This window comes from Scyliorhinus torazame, chromosome 19 (genome assembly GCF_047496885.1).
Source record: "Scyliorhinus torazame isolate Kashiwa2021f chromosome 19, sScyTor2.1, whole genome shotgun sequence".
NCBI lineage: Eukaryota > Metazoa > Chordata > Chondrichthyes > Carcharhiniformes > Scyliorhinidae > Scyliorhinus > Scyliorhinus torazame.
In genome coordinates this window covers 18901300-18920737 of record NC_092725.1, presented here as the reverse complement: position 1 = coordinate 18920737, position 19438 = coordinate 18901300, and the positions used below count along the sequence as shown (strand labels likewise).

The following is a 19438-nucleotide window of genomic DNA, read 5'->3' as shown; positions in this document are numbered from 1 at the left end:
ATCAGGAATAAGAAGGGTGCTGTCACAATGTTGGGGGATTACTACAGGCCTCCCAACAGCCAGCGGGAGATAGAGGATCAGATAGGTAGACAGATTTTGGAAAAGAGTAAAAACAACAGGGTTGTGGTGATGGGAGACTTCAACTTCCCCAATATTGACTGGGACTCACTTAGTGCCAGGGGCTTAGACGGGGCAGAGTTTGTAAGGAGCATCCAGGAGGGCTTCTTAAAACAATATGTAGGCAGTCCAACTAGGGAAGGGGCGGTACTGGACCTGGTATTGGTGAATGAGCCCGGCCAGGTGGTAGATGTTTCAGTAGGGGAGCATTTCGGTAACAGTGACCACAATTCAGTAAGTTTTAAAGTCCTGGTGGACAAGGATAAGAGTGGTCCTAGGATGAAAGTGCTAAATTGGGGGAAGGCTAATTACAACAATATTAGGCGGGAACTGAAGAACATAGATTGGGGGCGGATGTTTGAGGGCAAATCAACTTCTGACATGTGGGAGGCTTTCAAGTGTCAGTTGAAAGGAATTCAGGACCGGCATGTTCCTGTGAGGAAGAAGGATAAATACGACAATTTTCAGGAACCTTGGATAATGAGAGATATTGTAGGCCTCGTCAAAAAGAAAAAGGAGGCATTTGTCAGGGCTAAAAGGCTGGGAACAGACGAAGTCTGCGTGGAATATAAGGAAAGTAGGAAGGAACTTAAGCAAGGAGTCAGGAGGGCTAGAAGGGGTCACGAAAAGTCATTGGCAAATAGGGTTAAGGAAAATCCCAAGGCTTTTTACACGTACATAAAAAGCAAGAGGGTAGCCAGGGAAAGGGTTGGCCCACTGAAGGATAGGCAAGGGAATCTATGTGTGGAGCCAGAGGAAATGGGCGAGGTACTAAATGAATACTTTGCATCAATATTCACCAAAGAGAAGAAATTGGTAGATATTGAGTATGGAGAAGGGTGTGTAGATAGCCTGGGTCACATTGAGAACCAAAAAGACGAGGTGTTGGGTGTCTTAAAAAATATTAAGGTAGATAAGTCCCCAAGGCCTGATGGGATCTACCCCAGAATACTGAAGGAGGCGGGAGAGGAAATTGCTGAGGCCTTGACAGAAATCTTTGGATCCTCACTGTCTTCAGGGGATGTCCCGGAGGACTGGAGAATAGCCAATGTTGTTCCTCTGTTTAAGAAGGGTAGCAAGGATAATCCAGGGAACTACAGGCCAGTGAGCCTTACTTCAGTGGTAGGGAAATTACTGGAGAGAATTCTTCGAGACAGGATCGACTCCCATTTAGAAGCAAATGGACGTATTAGTGAGAGGCAGCATGGTTTTGTGAAGGGGAGGTCGTGTCTCACTAACTTGATAGAGTTTTTCGAGGAGGTCACTAAGATGATTGATGCAGGTAGGGCAGTGGATGTTGTCTATACGGACTTCAGTAAGGCCTTTGACAAGGTCCCTCATGGTAGACTAGTACAAAAGGTGAAGTCACACGGGATCAGGGGTGAGCTGGCAAGGTGGATACAGAACTGGCTAGGTCATAGAAGGCAGAGAGTAGCAATGGAAGGATGCTTTTCTAATTGGAGGGCTGTGACCAGTGGTGTTCCACAGGGATCAGTGCTGGGACCTTTGCTCTTTGTAGTATATGTAAATGATTTGGAGGAAAATGTAACTGGTCTGATTAGTAAGTTTGCAGACGACACAAATGTTGGTGGAATTGCGGATAGCGATGAGGACTGTCAGAGGATAAAGCAGGATTTAGATTGTTTGGAGACTTGGGCGGAGAGATGGCAGATGGAGTTTAATCCGGACAAATGTGAGGTAATGCATTTTGGAAGGTCTAATGCAGGTAGGGAATATACAGTGAATGGTAGAACCCTCAAGAGTATTGAAAGTCAAAGAGATCTAGGAGTACATGTCCACAGGTCATTGAAAGGGGCAACACAGGTGGAGAAGGTAGTCAAGCAGGCATACGGCATGCTTACCTTCATTGTCCGGGGCATTGAGTATAAGAATTGGCAAGTCATGTTGCAGCTGTATAGAACCTTAGTTAGGCCACACTTGGAGTATAGTGTTCAATTCTGGTCGCCACACTACCAGAAGGATGTGGAGGCTTTAGAGAGGGTGCAGAAGAGATTTACCAGAATGTTGCCTGGTATGGAGGGCATTAGCTATGAGGAGCGGTTGAATAAACTCGGTTTGTTCTCACTGGAACGAAGGAGGTTAAGGGGAGACCTGATAGAGGTCTACAAAATTATGAGGGGCATAGACAGAGTGGATAGTCAGAGGTTTTTCCCAGGGTAGAGGGGTCAATTACTAGGGGGCATAGGTTTAAGGTGAGAGGGGCAAGTTTTAGAGTAGATGTACGAGGCAAGTATTTTACACAGAGGGTAGTGGGTGCCTGGAACTCGCTACCGGAGGAGGTGGTGGAAGCAGGGATGATAGTGACATTTAAGGGGCATCTTGACAAATACATGAATAGGATGGGAATAGAGGGATACGGACCCAGGAAGTGTAGAAGATTGTAGTTTAGTCGGGCAGCATGGTCGGCACGGGCTTGGAGGGCCGAAGGGCCTGTTCCTGTGCTGTACATTTCTTTGTTCTTTGTTCTTTGTTATATGCAGACCAGAACTGTGCACTGTTCTCCCAGTGTGGTCTAACCGAGGGATAGCGAGACCAGAACTGTGCACAGTGCTACCAGTGCGGTCTAACTGAGGGATATGGAGACCTGGACAGTGCTCCCAGTGTGGTCTAACCGAGGGATATGGAGAACAGAACTGTGCACAGTGCTCCCTGTGTGGTCTAACCGAGGGATATGGAGATCAGAACTGGGCACAATGCTCCCGATGTTGTATAAATGGGGGATATGGAGACCAGAACTGTGCACAGTGCTCCCAGACTGGTCTAACTCAGGGAAATGGAGACCAGAACTGTGCACAGTGCTTCCAGCGTGGTCCAACCGAGGGATATGGAGATCAGAACTCTGCACAGTACTCCCAGCATGGTCTTACTGAGGGATATGGAGACCAGAACTGTGCACAGTTCTCCCAGTGTGGTCTAACTGAGGGAAATGGACACCAGAACTGTGCACAGTGTTCTCAGTGTGGTCTTACCGAGGGATACGGAGACTAGAACTGTGCACAGTGCTCCCAGTGTGGCCTAACCGAGGTATACGGAGACCAGAACTGTGCACAGTGCTACCAGTGTTGTCAAACTGAGGGAATGGAGACCAGATCTGTGCACAGTGCTCCCAGTGTGGTCTAACTGAGGGATATGGAGACGTCAACTCTGCACAGTGCTCCCAGTGTGGTCTAACCGAGGGATACGGAGACCAGAACTGTGCACAGTGCTCCCAGTGTGGTCTAACTTAGGGATATGGAGACCAGAACTGTGCACAGTGCTCCCAGTGTCGTCTAACCGATGGATGTGGAGACCAGAACTGTGCACAGTGCTCCCAGTGTCGTCTAACTGAGGGATATGGAGACCAGAACTGTGCACAGTGCTCCCAGTGTGGTCTAACCGAGGGATATGGAGACCAGAACTGTGCACATTGCTCCCGGTGTGGTCTAACTGAGGGATATGGAGACCAGAACTGTGCACAGTGCTCCCAGTGTGGTCTAACCGAGGGATATGGAGACCAGAACTGTGCACATTGCTCCCGGTGTGGTCTAACTGAGGGATATGGAGACCAGAACTGTGCACAGCGCTCAGTGTGGTCTAGCCAAGGGGTATGGAGACCAGAACTGTGCACAGTGCTCCCAGTGTGGTCTAACTGAGAAATGACGGGCTGAAGGTTCTCCTTCTGTTTCAGGTCATTTAGTTTCAGAATTTGCCAACTGGGAGCATGGACGTTCTCTACCTGAGCCTCATAGTGGAGGTTGTTCATTTTCTTTGCGTCTGCATGGGTTTCCGCAGGGTTTGTTGAATTGGGCATGATCAATGCGCGGGGTCACAGGGATAATGGGTCTTTCGGAAGGTCGGTGAAGACCCGATGGTGCGCCTCGTCTCCGAGGTGTCGCGCCCTCTCTCTGTGACTCACCTTATCCCTGTCTCCATGCATCACACTCTTTTTGTCCATGGAGCAGTTGAGAGTTTCTGTGTTGTTCGCACAGACAGGCCCCTATTCAAGGGACAGCTCATCGCTAACTCTGTGTGGAAGGATGTCAGACAGGATGGAGACCGGCGACAGTTCAGTTCCGTGTCCCGGTTAAATACTTAACAGGCTGGAGGAAATGTTTCACAGTGGCCAACGCTCGTCACAGCTCCGATGGCCAAAGGTGGAAACCGTCACACCCACATTGCATCCTGTCCAACGCCCAAGGTTTTACCCCAATCCTGTCCACACCCTGTGTAGTCTAATCTTCAGCTAATGCCCAACCCTGGGGTGGCATCAAATAGCCGATCGATGTCGAGTCTATTGCACCATTCGGCCCATCTAATCAACGCAGTTGGGGTTGGAAGGCAGCGAGGCATCATTGGGGGCTTAGACCCCCCTCCCCCAGGGAAGAGGGAATGGAGAGACTTGTGGGAAACAATACAGAGGGAATGTGAAGGGACAGTGGTCACTTAGTGTTTGGCTACTTGGGATCGGGGAGGCGGGTGTAAGAGAAGGGGTGGTGGGATGTGGGGGAGAGGCAGACGGAGGCTGTATGTTTATTTCAACGCAGTCACAGAAGAGAAAAGATGTGGCCTCCACATTGTGGGTAGTGAGTGAGACACAGAAACTACAAAGGAAACAGTTGCTGGGTGGAGGAGCAGCGGGAGGGCGCACATTACCATAATGCCATCCGTATCCATCGGTTAGACCACACTGGGAGCACTGTGCACTGTTCTGGTCTCCACATCCCTCAGGTCGACCACACTTGGGGCACTGCACATTCCTGATCTCCATGTCCCTCAGTTAGACAACACTGGGAGCACTGTGCACAGTTCTGGTCTCCACCTCCCTCAGTTAGACCACATTGGGCGCACTGTGCACAGTTCTGGTCTCCATATCCCTCGGTTAGACCACACTGGGAGCCCTGTGCACAGTTCTGGTATCCATATCCCTCGGTTAGACCACACTGGGAGCACTGTGCACAGTTCTGTTCTCCATATCTCTCGGTTAGACCACACTGGGAGCACTGTGCACAGTTCTGGTCTCCATATCCCTCGGTTAGACCACACTGGGCGCACTGTGCACAGTTCTGGTCTCCATATCCCTCGGTTAGACCACACTGGGAGCACTGTGCACAGTTCTGCTCTCCATATCCCTCGGTTAGACCACACTGGGAGCACTGTGCACAGTTCTGGTCTCCATATACCTCAGTTAGACCACACTGGGAGAACTGTGCACAGTTCTGGTCTCCGTATCCCTCGGTTAGACCACACTGGGAGCATTGTGCACAGTTCTGGTCTCCATATCGCTCGGTTAGACCACACTGGGAGCACTGTGCACAGTTCTGTTCTCCATATCCCTCGGTTAGACCACACTGGGAGCACTGTGCACAGTTCTGGTCTCCATATCCCTCGGTTAGACCACACTGGGAGCATTGTGCACAGTTCTGGTCTCCATATCGCTCGGTTAGACCACACTGGGAGCACTGTGCACAGTTCTGTTCTCCATATCCCTCGGTTAGACCACACTGGGAGCACTGTGCACAGTTCTGGTCTCCATATCCCTCGGTTAGACCACACTGGGAGCACTGTGCACAGTTCTGGTCTCCATATCCCTCGGTTAGACCACACTGCGAGCACTGTGCACAGTTCTGGTCTCCATATCCCTCGGTTAGACCACACTGGGCGCACTGTGCACAGTTCTGGTCTCCACAGCCTCAGTCAGACCACACTGGGAGCACTGCGCACAGTTGATGTCTCCATATCCCTCAGTTAGACCACACTGTGAGCACTGTGCACAGTTCTGGACTCCATATCCCGCAGTTAGACCACACTGCGAGCATTGTGCACAGTTCTGGTCTCCATATCCCTCAGTTAGACCACACTAGGAGCACTGTGCACAGTTCTGGTCTCCATATCCCTCGGTTAGACCACACTGGGAGCACTGTGCACAGTTCTGGTCTCCATATCCCTCGGTTAGACCACACTGGGAGCGCTGTGTCCAGTTCTAGCCTCCATATCCCTCGGTTAGACCACACTGGGAGCACTGTGTCCAGTTCTAGTCTCCATATTCCTCAGTTAGACCACACTGGGAGCACTGTGCACCGTTCTGGTCTCCATATCCCTCGGTTAGACCACACTGGGAGCACTGTGCACAGTTCTGGTCTCCATATCCCTCGGTTAGACCACACTGGAGCACTGTGCACAGTTCTGGTCTCCATATCCCTCGGTTAGACCACACTGGGAGCACTGTGCACAGTTCTGGTCTCCATATCCCTCGGTTAGACCACACTGGGCGCACTGTGCACAGCCGTGGTCTCCATATCCCTCGGTTAGCCCACACTGGGAGCACTGTGCACAGTTTTGGTCTCCAAATCCCTCAGTTAGACAACACTGGGAGCACTGTGCACATTTCTGGTCTCCATATCCCTCGGTTAGACCACACTGGGAGCACTGTGCACAGTTCTGGTCTCCATATCCCTCGGTTAGACCACACTGGGCGCACTGTGCACAGTTCTGGTCTCCATATCCCTCGGTTAGACCACACTGGGAGCACTGTGCACAGTTCTGGTCTCCATATCCCTCGGTAAGACCACACTGGGAGCACTGTGCACAGTTCTGGTCTCCATATACCTCAGTTAGACAACACTGGGCGCACTGTGCACAGTTCTGGTCTCTATATCCCTCAGTTAGACCACACTGGGAGCACTGTGCACAGTTTTGGTCTCCAAATCCCTCAGTTAGACAACACTGGGAGCACTGTGCACATTTCTGGTCTCCATATCCCTCGGTTAGACCACACTGGGAGCACTATGCACAGTTCTGGTCTCCATATCCCTCGGTTAGACCACACTGGGCGCACTGTGCACAGTTTTGGTCTCCATATCCCTCGGTTAGACCACACTGGGAGCACTGTGCACAGTTCTGGTCTCCATATCCCTCGGTTAGACCACACTGGGAGCACTGTGCACAGTTCTGGTCTCCATATACCTCAGTTAGACAACACTGGGCGCACTGTGCACAGTTCTCGTCTCCACAGCCCTCAGTCAGACTACACTGGGAGCACTGCGCACAGTTGATGTCTCCATATCCCTCAGTTAGACCACACTGCGAGCATTGTGCACAGTCCTGGTCTCCATATCCCTCAGTTAGACCACACTGGGGGCGCTGTGTACAGTTCTGGTCTCCATATCCCTCGGTTAGACCACACTGGGAGCACTGTGTACAGTTCTAGTCTCCATATCCCTCAGTTCGACCACACTGGGGGCACTGTGCACAGTTCCGGTCTCCATATCCCTCGGTTAGATCACACTGGGAGCACTCTGCACAGTTCTGGTCTCCATATCCCTCGGTTAGACCACACTGGGAGCACTGTGCACAGTTCTGGTCTCCATATCCCTTGGTTAGAATACACTGGGAGCACTGTGTACAGTTCTGATCTCCATATCCCTCAGTTAGACCACACTGGGAGCACTGTGCACAGTTCTGGTCACCATATTTCTCAGTTAGACCACACTGGGAGCACTGTGCACCGTTCTGGTCTCCATATCCCTCGGTTAGACCACACTGGGAGCACTGTGCACAGTTCTGGTCTCCATATCCCTCGGTTAGACCACACTGGGCGCACTGTGCACAGTTCTGGTCTCCATATCCCTCGCTTAGACCACACTGGTAGCACTGTGCACAGTTCTGGTCTCCATATCCCTCGGTTAGACTACACTGGGAGCACTGTGCACAGTTCTGGTCTCCATATCCCTCGGTTAGGCCACACTGGGAGCACTGTGCATAGTTCTGTTCTCCATATCTCTCGGTTAGACCACACTGGGAGCACTGTGCAGAGTTCTGGTCTCCATATCCCTCGGTTAGACCACACTGGGCGCACTGTGCACAGTTCTGGTCTCCATATCCCTCGGTTAGATCACACTGGGAGCACTGTGCACAGTTCTGGTCTCCATATCCCTCGGTTAGACCACACTGGGAGCACTGTGCACAGTTCTCGTCTCCATATTCCTCGGTTAGACCACACTGGGAGCACTGTGCACAGTTCTCGTCTCCATATCCCTGAGTTAGACCACACTGGGAGCACTGTGCACAGTTCTGGTCTCCATGTCCCTCAGTTAGACCACACTGGGAGCACTGTGCACATTTCTGGTCTCCATATCCCTCGGTTGGACTACAGTGGGAGCACTGTGCACAGTTCTGGTCTCCATATCCCTCAGTTAGACCACACTGGGAGCACTGTGCACAGTTCTGGTCTCCATATCCCTCAGATAGACCACACTGGGAGCACTGTGCACCGTTCTGGTCTCCATATCCCTCGGTTAGACCACACTGGGAGCACTGTGCACAGTTCTGGTCTCCATATCCCTCGGTTAGACCACACTGGAGCACTGTGCACAGTTCTGGTCTCCATATCCCTCGGTTAGACCACACTGGGAGCACTGTGCACAGTTCTCGTCTCCATATCCTTCGGTTAGACCACACTGGGAGCACTGTGCACAGTTCTGGTATACATATCCCTCGGTTAGACCACACTGGGAGCACTGTGCACAGTTCTGTTCTCCATATCTCTCGGTTAGACCACACTGGGAGCACTGTGCACAGTTCTGGTCTCCATATCCCTCGGTTAGACCACACTGGGCGCACTGTGCACAGTTCTGGTCTCCATATCCCTCGGTTAGACCACACTGGGAGCACTGTGCACAGTTCTGGTCTACATATCCCTCGGTTAGACCACACTGGGAGCACTGTGCACAGTTCTGGTCTCTACAGCCCTCAGTCAGACCACACTGGGAGCACTGCGCACAGTTGATGTCTCCATATCCCTCAGTTAGACCACACTGCGAGCACTGTGCACAGTTCTGGACTCCATATCCCGCAGTTAGACCACACTGCGAGCATTGTGCACCGTTCTGGTCTCCATATCCCTCGGTTAGACCACACTGGGAGCACTGTGCACAATTCTGGTCTCCATATCCCTCGGTTAGACCACACTGGAGCACTGTGCACAGTTCTGGTCTCCATATCCCTCGGTTAGACCATACTGGGAGCACTGTGCACAGTTCTGGTCTCCATATCCCTCGGTTAGACCCCACTGGGCGCACTGTGCACAGACCTGGTCTCCATATCCCTCGGTTAGACCACACTGGGAGCACTGTGCACAGTTCTGGTATCCATATCCCTCGGTTAGACCACACTGGGAGCACTGTGCACAGTTCTGTTCTCCATAACTCTCGGTTAGACCACACTGGGAGCACTGTGCACAGTTCTGGTCTCCATATCCCTCGGTTAGACCACACTGGGAGCACTGTGCACAGTTCTGGTCTCCGTATCCCTCGGTTAGACCACACTGGGAGCACTGTGCAGAGTTCTGGTCTCCATATACATCAGTTAGACAACACAGGGCGCACTGTGCACAGTTCTGGTCTCCACAGCCCTCAGTCAGACTACACTGGGAGCACTGCGCACAGTTGATGTCTCCATATCCCTCAGTTAGACCACACTGCGAGCATTGTGCACAGTCCTGGTCTCCATATCCCACAGTTAGACCACACTGGGAGCACTGTGCACAGTTCTGGTCTCCATATCCCTCGGTTAGAATACACTGGGAGCACTGTGTACAGTTCTGACCTCCATATCCCTCAGTTAGACCACACTGGGAGCACTGTGCACAGTTCTGGTCACCATATTCCTCAGTTAGAGCACACTGGGAGCACTGTGCACCGTTCTGGTCTCCATATCCCTCGGTTAGACCACACTGGGAGCACTGTGCACAGTTCTGGTCTCCATATCCCTCGGTTAGACCACACTGGAGCACTGTGCACAGTTCTGGTCTCCATATCCCTCGGTTAGACCACACTGGGAGCACTGTGCACAGTTCTGGTCTCCATATTCCTTGGTTAGACCACACTGGGCGCACTGTGCACAGTTCTGGTCTCCATATCCCTCGGTTAGACCACACTGGGAGCACTGTGCACATTTCTGGTCTCCATATCCCTCGGTTAGACCACACTGGGAGCACTGTGCACAGTTCTGGTCTCCATATCCCTCGGTTAGACCACACTGGGAGCACTGTGCACAGTTCTGTTCTCCATATCTCTCGGTTAGACCACACTGGGAGCACTGTGCAGAGTTCTGGTCTCCATATCCCTCGGTTAGACCACACTGGGCGCACTGTGCACAGTTCTGGTCTCCATATCCCTCGGTTAGACCACACTGGGAGCACTGTGCACAGTTCTGGTCTCCATATCCCTCGGTTAGACCACACTGGGAGCACTATGCACAGTTCTGGTCTCCATATCCCTCGGTTAGACCACACTGGGAGCACTGTGCACAGTTCTGGTCTCCATATCCCTCGGTTAGCCCACGCTGGGAGCACTGTGCACAGTTCTGGTCTCCATATCCCTCAGTTAGACCACACTGGGAGCACTGTGCACAGTTCTGGTCTCCATGTCCCTCAGTTAGACCACACTGGGAGCACTGTGCACAGTTCTGGTCTCCATATCCCTTGGTTGGACTACAGTGGGAGCACTGTGCACAGTTCTGGTCTCCATATCCCTCAGTTAGACAACACTGGGAGCACTGTGCACAGTTCTGGTCTCCATATCCCTCGGTTAGACCACACTGGGAGCACTGTGCACAGTTCTGGTCTCCATATCCCTCAGTTCGACCACACTGGGAGCTCTCTGCACAGTTCTGGTCTCCATATCCCTCAGTTAGACCACACTGGGAGCACTGTGCACAGTTCTGGTCTCCATATCCCTCGGTTAGACCACACTGGGAGCACTGTGCACAGTTCTGGTCTCCATATCCCTCAGTTAGACCACACTGGTAGCACTGTGCACAGTTCTGGTCTCCATATCCCTCAGTTAGACCACACTGGGAGCACTGTGCACAGTTCTGGTCTCCATATCCCTCGGTTAGACCACACTGGGAGCATTGTGTACAGTTCTGGTCTCCATATCCCTCAGTTAGACCACACTGGGAGCACTGTGCACAGTTCTGGTCTCCATATCCCTCATTTAGACCACACTGGGAGCACTGTGCACAGTTCTGGTCTCCATATCCCTCGGTTAGACCACACTGCGAGCACTCTGCACAGTTCTGGTCTCCATATCCGTCGGTTAGACCACACTGCGAGCACTCTGCACAGCTCTGGTCTCCATATCCCTCAGTTAGACCACACTGGGAGCACTGTGCACAGTTCTGGTCTCCATATCCCTCGGTTAGACCACACTGGGAGCACTGTGCACAGTTCTGGTCTCCATATCCCTTGGTTCGACCACACTGGGAGCACTGTGCACAGTTCTGGTCTCCATATCCCTCGGTTAGACCACACTGGGCTCACTGTGCACAGTTCTGGTCTCCATATCCCTCGGTTAGACCACACTGGGAGCACTGTGCACAGTTCTGCTCTCCATATCCCTCGGTTAGACCACACCGGGAGCACTGTGCACAGTTCTGGTCTCCATATCCCTCGGTTAGACCACTCTGGGAGCACTGTGCACAGTTCTGGTCTCCATATCCCTCGGTTCGACCACACTGGGAGCACTGTGCACAGTTCTGGCCTCCATATCCCTCGGTTAGACCACACTGGGCGCACTGTGCACAGTTCTGGTCTCCATATCCCTCGGTTAGACCACACTGGGAGCACTGTGCACAGTTCTGCTCTCCATATCCCTCGGTTAGACCACACCGGGAGCACTGTGCACAGTTCTGGTCTCCATATCCCTCGGTTAGACCACTCTGGGAGCACTGTGCACAGTTCTGGTCTCCATATCCCTCGGTTAGACCACGCTGGGCGCACCCTGCACAGTTCTGGTCTCCATATCCCTCGGTTAGACCACACTGGGAGCACTGTGCACAGTTCTGGTCTCCATATCCCTCAGTTAGACCACACTTGGAGCACTGTGCAGAGTTCTGGTCTCCATATCCCTCGGTTAGACCACACCGGGGGAACTGTGCACAGTTCTGGTCTCCATATCCCTCGGTTAGACCACACCGGGAGCACTCTGCTGGTTGCAGCGGCAGAGAGATTGGAGGGAGGGAGTGGCGTGGGGTGACTGCCGGTTTCCGGATCGGACACTGGCCCTCCTGGCTGCGGGGTGGGGGGGCTGCCCTCGCAGGACCGTGAGGTGGGGACGGAACAGACCGGGCAGATGGCGAGTCCCCCAACAGGACAGAGGCAGTGCCCACATAGAGACCGCCATTATGGCGGTCAACTTGCTGGCCACCCACCTCAGCCTCTGTGTGCACGCTGTGACCACGGCCGTGTGGATTGCTCCCCTCCCCCACGACCACACCACGTACCCGGGCACAACCCGGGGCCACACCGACAGCAGCCCCCAGTGACGGCAGTGCAGTCCAATGGTGCCCCGGCACAGGGAGGGCACCAGGATCACGGGCACCGACGGGGTCGAATACCAACGGTGTAGGGGTGGGTGGGGGACATGCCTGAGTGGGCCCGCGGTGTCTACCGGGACAACAATGTAGCTCATGGCATCTGGATGGGCACAGGTGTATTCGCCAGATAACATGTTTGTCTTTCACCCCCTGCGGGCAATAATGGCTCTTGGTCATCAACCTGTGATGCTTGGACCCCCCTCCCCCAGGGAAGATAGGGTGAAGGGACCTGGGGGGGGGGGGAATGGAAAGGGTTTAGAAGGGACATATGTTGGTCCCAGACCGGACCCCAACAGTGGCTAGGATACTCCACAGGAACCCCAAAATGTTATTTTAATTTTGTCAGACTGTGAGGAGAGGATTCCTTGCTCCAGGAGAGATTTCACAAACAAATGGGGATGTGGTCGATTGAAACAAACATTATTACCAACATAGTATTAAAATACCTATACCATCACATTGAAAATAACTTACTATTACCCTTTAAACAATACTGCCCATTACAATGAATACAATACCCTGAACTGCTATCTTTATTCCCACTACATCAGCAAGAAATAAACCACCTCAGCTCTAAATCTGCTGTAACAACCATTGACACTCAGGAATACTTACTTTACAGAGCTGTTTCTTTGAGAAAGAGCGATCTCTTGACGGTGCTTTGAGATATGATCTGACCCATGTCAGACCCATGCAGAAACTCTGGCTGCATCTCTCCAGAAGGTTTTTCGCAGCTTGTTTCAGCTCCCCATTGTTCTCAGAAAAGTTACACTGCTTTAAAGACTGTGGGTGGGTTTCTCCGACACCACGCCGGGTCCGAGAATCCGCGGGGCCCGGCGTAAATCCCGCTCCGACACCGGCTGCCGTATTCTACAGCGCAGGTTTTCAGGCGGGGGCGGGGATCACGCAGCGTCGGTCGGGGGCCATTGGCAGCGGCCCCCTTGGTAATTCTCCGGGCCCCGATGGGCCGAACGGCCATCGGTTTCTGGCCTGTCCCGCCGGCGTGAAATGGACATGGTCCCACACGACGGGACCTGGCTGGTAGGCCAGCTGGTGCGGTCCTCGGGGAGGGGAGGGGGGCGCGGTGGGGATCAACGGTGGCCTGGCCCACGATCGGGGCCCACCAATCTGCGGGCGGGCTTCTTCCTTCCACGTCGGCCTCTGTAGAGCTAGAGCTCCACCATGGCTGGCGTGAAGAAGACACCCCCCTGCGCATGTGTCAGAATACGCCAGCCGGTTTGCGCATGCGCTGGCCTCTCCCCCGGAAGTGCGGAGGATTCTGCAACTTCCGGTTGTCCCGACGCTGGAGTGTTTCGCGCCATTGTTTTGGCCCGGCGTCGAGCCATTGGGGGAATAGGGAGAATCCCGCCCTGTTAATCTATTTTAACTGAAGTGCAGGGAGAGCAACACTATTTGACCTGGACTCTCAACTTCATTCAAAAACTCCACCTACCTGATTTCTCCAGCATTCCTGATGCATTGGTTCCACCCAGTAATGACATCACCCTACCAAACTGAAATCTAATGAACTCCACAGGGACTCCCCTTCATCCCAACCATCTACATCAGCTCAAACTTTTTACCATGCTCTAATTGCACTCCTGGCTCATAAAACACCCTTGCCATTCAAACTAGGGTTTCTTTATGAAACATGACTGCAGCAGTCACACACACATTAACACCGGTGTTTAACCCTTACTGCACCAAATACCTACAGTGATATATTGAAAATTCCACATTAATCCCAGACAGATTTCTTTGTGTCCCTTCAGCCAAGGTCAATCTGCCATCTTAACCCAGTCCGGCCAACGCGTGACTCCATGCTCCGCAGCGACCCGATTGGTTGCAAGCCGCCCTGGCCTCCCCCTCAGATTGTCAGGGAGGTGGAAGGTGAGGTTATCGGGAGTGGGAGGAGCACATGGACATCTGGTGACTCCAATGTAAACAGTGTGAAGAGCCGAAGCCCCAGGCTGGTCCAGTGCCAGCCGTCTCCAACACCCCCCAACCACTCCCCACCCCCACCCCCCCCCCCACCTCAGCCATGTCTTGCAGAGGGACTGGCCCCCGGACCATTCAGAGAGACTCAGATCAGCCAATGATCTCATTGAACGGTGGGACAGGCTAGAGGGGCTGAATGGCTCCCCCAGCTCCTATGTTCATATAACCCTTGACCCCCCCCCCCAGACCCTGTTGCGTGACGGGGCAAACACTGGACATTAACCCTCTCAATGCCCTCTGCCAGCCAGGATGCAGAATTATGGAACCAGGTGACACAGGTTTGACATCATTGACAAAAGAGGCGCCATTGGCTAAATGGTCTGTTGTATGATTCTTATATGAAACAGCAAAACATTCTTGCAATGCCTTTCCAGTTCAATCATTATTCAGACTTATCCCTCCATTTATTAATGAGAAACCGATTTGATTCCAGTTAATGTCGAACACGTCCATTCGACCTGTCCAAGGTGGAGCCTACCCGCGTCGTGTGTGTGTGATTATTAACCACAGCAGGCTCGACGTGTTGATATAAAGGGCTCCTGTGCCCCAGCTATCTCACTGTGACCGGGAGGAGATCAGTGGAGAACGATGAAAGGACTGTTTTTGCTGCTGGGGTTCCTGGTGCTGATACAGCCCAGAGCTGGCCAGGGATACATTGCGAATGTGAACAGGCAAGGTGAGTATATCTCGAAGTACACCATGTCGAAAAATTCACATGGGCATCAGGTTGTGCCAAGATGGGGCCAGATCTCAGTGTGTGTGTGTGCGCGTGTGTGTGTGCATGTGCGTGTGTGTGTGCATGTGCATGAGGAACTACAGAAAGCTCTCTTGATTCCTGTATTGAGCATATGTGCTCGCTGTCCTGGTCCCCATATCCCTCGGTTAGAACCCACCTGGACCACTGTGTACTGTCCTGGCTTCAATATCATTGCTTTTCACCACACTGGGAGCACTGTGTACAGTTCTGGTCTCCATGTCCCTCAGTTAGACCACACTGGGGGGCACTGTGTACAGTTCTGGTCTCCATATCCCTCAGTTAGACCACACTGGGAGTACAGTGTACAGTTCTGGTCTCCATATCCCTCAGGTAGACAAAACTGGGAGCACTGTGTACAGTTCTGGTCTCCAGAATCCTCAGTTTGACCACAGTGGGAGCACTGTGCACCGTTCTGGTCTCCGTATCCCTCAGTTAGATCACACTGGAAGCCCTGTGCACAGTTCTGGTCTCCATATCCCTCGCTGAGACCACACTGGGAGCACTGTGCACAGTTCAGGTGTCCGTCTCCCTAGGTAAGACCACACTGGGAGCACTGTGCACAGTTCTGGTCTCCATATCCTCAGTTAGACCACACTGGGAGCACTGTGCACAGTTCTGGTCTCCATATCCTCAGTTAGACCACACTGGGAGCACTGTGCACAGTTCTGGTCTCCATATCCTCAGTTAGTCCACACTGGGAGCACTGTGCACAGTTCTGGTCTCCATATCCTCAGTTAGTCCACACTGGGAGCACTGTGCACAGTTCTGGTCTCCATATCCCTCAGTTAGACAACACTGGGGGGCACGGTGTACAGTTCTGGTCTCCATATCCCTCAGTTAGACAAAACTGGGAGCACTGTGTACAGTTCTGGTCTCCAGAAACCTCAGTTAGGTTAGAATTGGGGCATCGCCCTGATCACAGTTGGGAGCTCTGGTTTCTGAAAGGATTATCAATTAACTCTTCCATTCTGCTTCACAGTTGCCCCCTGCGATTTAACTAAACGAACATGCCGACCTACACAATGTAAACCAAGGGAGATCAGTTTTACCGAGCTCTGTCCTTTGGATTACCAGTGCTGCGGACGTTCTAGAGCTCCCTACATATTGTGACCTTTTTCTGAAGTGCTGCGAGTTGAGACACGTATCCAGAAATTATGTGAACCACTGCGATATCCAGCAATTACTCTGCATGACGCTAACTGTGATTTCTGTAATTCTGTAATTCAGCTGCACTGTGTTGGCCCAATAACCCCTGACCCCCGGGTTTCTGAATCATGTGAATAAAACTGGCTTCATTATTCAGCCCCTCTTGTCCGTTTCTGATTTCTCACTCGGTTCGGGATATTAGTCTATCAACGGTAATGGAGTTAGAGAGAGAGAGAGGGGAGTAAGAGAGTGGGCTGAGTTAGAGGCATTAGGCAGCGAGAGAGAGGGTGAGTGTTACAAAGAACAAAGAAATGTACAGCACAGGAACAGACCCTTCGGCCCTCCAAGCCCGTGCCGACCATGTTGCCCGTCTAAATTAAAATCTTCGACACTTCCTGGGTCCGTATCCCTCTATTCCCATCCTATTCATGTATTTGTCAAGATGCCCCTTAAATTTTAGATAGAGAGAAGGGAGAACTAAAGAGAGGTGGAGAGACAGAGAGAAAAGGAGAGATAGAGAAAAGGGGAGAGATAGAAAGAGGGATATAGCTAGGAAGAGATGGACTGTTAGAGTGAGCGACAATTAGAGAGGGGGGCAGTTGCCCAGAGGGAGACGGTTAGACAGATGGAGAGAGGGTGAGTTAGAGAGAGTAAGTGAGTCAAATAGAGGGGGTGTTAGAGAGAGGGGGAGAGGCAGATTGTTAGAGAGAGAGGGGGGGGGGGGTTTCGAGAGAGGGTGGGTGTTCGAGAGAGGGGAGAGTTAGAGAGAGGAGGGAAAATCAGAGAGAGGGGTAGGGTTAGAGAGAGGGGGAGTGTTAGACAGATGGGGAGTGTTAGAGAGAGGCTGAGTGTTAGAGCGAGAGGGGGAGTGTTAGAGAGAGGGGGAGTGTTAGGGAGATGGGGAGTGTTAGGGAGATGGGGATTGTAGAGAGAGAGGGAGTGTTCAAGAGATGGGGAGTGTAGAGCGAGAGAGAGTGTTCGAGAGAAGAGGTACAGCTAGAGAGAGGAGGGGGTGTTAGACATTGGGGAGGGATAGAGGAGAGACAGAGGGAGAGGAGAGACAGAGAGGGGGCCAGTCAGAGAGAGGGGGAGTATTAGAGACAGGGAGTGTTAGAGAGAGTAGGGATAGTCAGAGAGAGGGTGTGGGTTAAAGCGAGGGGAGTGTTAGAAAGATGGGGCGAGTTAGAGAGAGGAGGAGTGTCAGAGAGAGGGGGAGTGTAGAGAGAGGGAAGTGTGAGGGAGATGGGAAGTGTTAGAGAGAGGAGGGAAAGCCAGAGAGAGGGGGAGGGTTCAAGAGAGGGGGAGGGTTAGAGAGATAGAACATAGAACATAGAACAATACAGCGCAGTACAGGCCCTTCGGCCCACGATGTTGCACCGAAACAAAAGCCATCTAATCTACACTATGCCATTATCATCCATATGTTTATCCAATAAACTTTTAAATGCCCTCAATGTTGGCGAGTTCACTACTGTAGCAGGTAGGGCATTCCACGGCCTCACTACTCTTTGCGTAAAGAACCTACCTCTGACCTCTGTCCTATATCTATTACCCCTCAGTTTAAAGTTATGTCCCCTCGTGCCAGCCATATCCATCCGCGGGAGAAGGCTCTCAATGTCCACCATATCCAACCCCCTGAACATTTTGTATGCCTCCATTCAGTCTCCTCTTAACCTTCTTCTCTCCAACGAAAACAACCTCAAGTCCGTCAGCCTTTCCTCATAAGATTTTCCCTCCATACCAGGCAACATCCTGGTAAATCTCCTCTGCACCCGCTCCAAAGCCTCCACGTCCTTCCTATAATGCGGTGACCAGAACTGTACGCAATACTCCAAATGCGGCCGGACCAGAGTTCTGTACAGCTGCAACATGACCTCCCGACTCCGGAACTCAATCCCTCTACCAATAATGTTAGATGGGGAGTGTTAGAGAGAGGGGGAGTGTTAGAAAGAGGGGGAGTGTTAGGGAGAGGGGGAGTGTAGAGAGAGGGGGAGTGTTAGGGAGATGGGGAGTGTTAGAGAGGTGGGGAGTGTTAGGGAGATGGGGAGTGTTAGAGAGAGAGGGAGTGTTAGAGAGAGAGGGAGTGTTAGAGAGATGTGGAGTGTAGAGAGAGGGGGAGTTTTAGAGAGAAAAGGGACAGTTAGAGAGAGGGGAAGTGTTAGAGAGTGGGGAGTGATAGAGGAGAGACAGAGAGAGGGGACAGTCAGAGAGAAGGGTAGTATTAGAGATGGGTAGTGTTAGAGAGAGGAGGGATAGTCAGAGCGAGGGGGGGAGATTGGCAGCTAAACCTTCCAGGATTTAGATGTTTCAGGAGGGATAGAGAGGGCTATGAAGGGGTGGGGGGGTTGCACTACTGGTTAAGGAGAATTTCACAGCTATACTGCGGGAGTATACCTCAGAGGGCCCATGCATCAAGGCAATATGTGTAGAGTTCAGGAAAGGAAGGGTGCAGACACAATGTTGGGGTTTACCAGAGGCCTCCCAACAGCTGGCGGGAGATAGAGGAGCAGATATGTCGATGAATTTTAGAAAGGTGTAAAAGCAACAGGGTTGTTGTGGTGGGGTGGTTTTAACTTCTCCTATATTGACTGGGAGTCACAGGTGCTCGGGGTGTGGATGGGTAAGAGTTTGGAAGGAGCATCCAGGAGAGCTTCTTCAAACAATATGTGGATAGTCCAACTAGGGAAGGGGAGCATTTCGGGAACAGTGATCACAATTCAGTAAGTTTTAAGTTTTATTGGATAAAGGTAAGAGTAGCCCTCAGGTAACGGTGCTAAATTGGGGAAGGCTAATTACAACAGTATTAGGCCGGAACTGAATAATCTAGATTGGGGGCAGATGTTTCAGAGTAAATCAACATCTGGCATGTGGGAGGCTTTGAAATGCCAGTTGATAGGAATTCAGGACCGGCATATTCCTGTGAGGAAGATGGATAAGTACGGCAAGTTTCAGGAATCTTGGATAACGGGGGGTATTGTGAGCCCAGTCCAAAAGGAAGCATTTGTAAGGGCGAGAACGCTGGGAAACGTGAAGCTCGCGAGGAAT

General features: G+C 52.0%; 1 long non-coding RNA gene across 1 annotated transcript; it reads left to right on the top strand.

The window, feature by feature from the left end:
- The first annotated feature begins 14927 nt into the window (after nt 1–14927).
- On the top strand, nt 14928–16549 carry LOC140395863 (uncharacterized). The gene is made up of 2 exons (XR_011936340.1): nt 14928–15166; nt 16227–16549. It is a non-coding gene; the product is annotated as an uncharacterized lncRNA (long non-coding RNA).
- Nucleotides 16550–19438: the final 2889 nt, after the last annotated feature.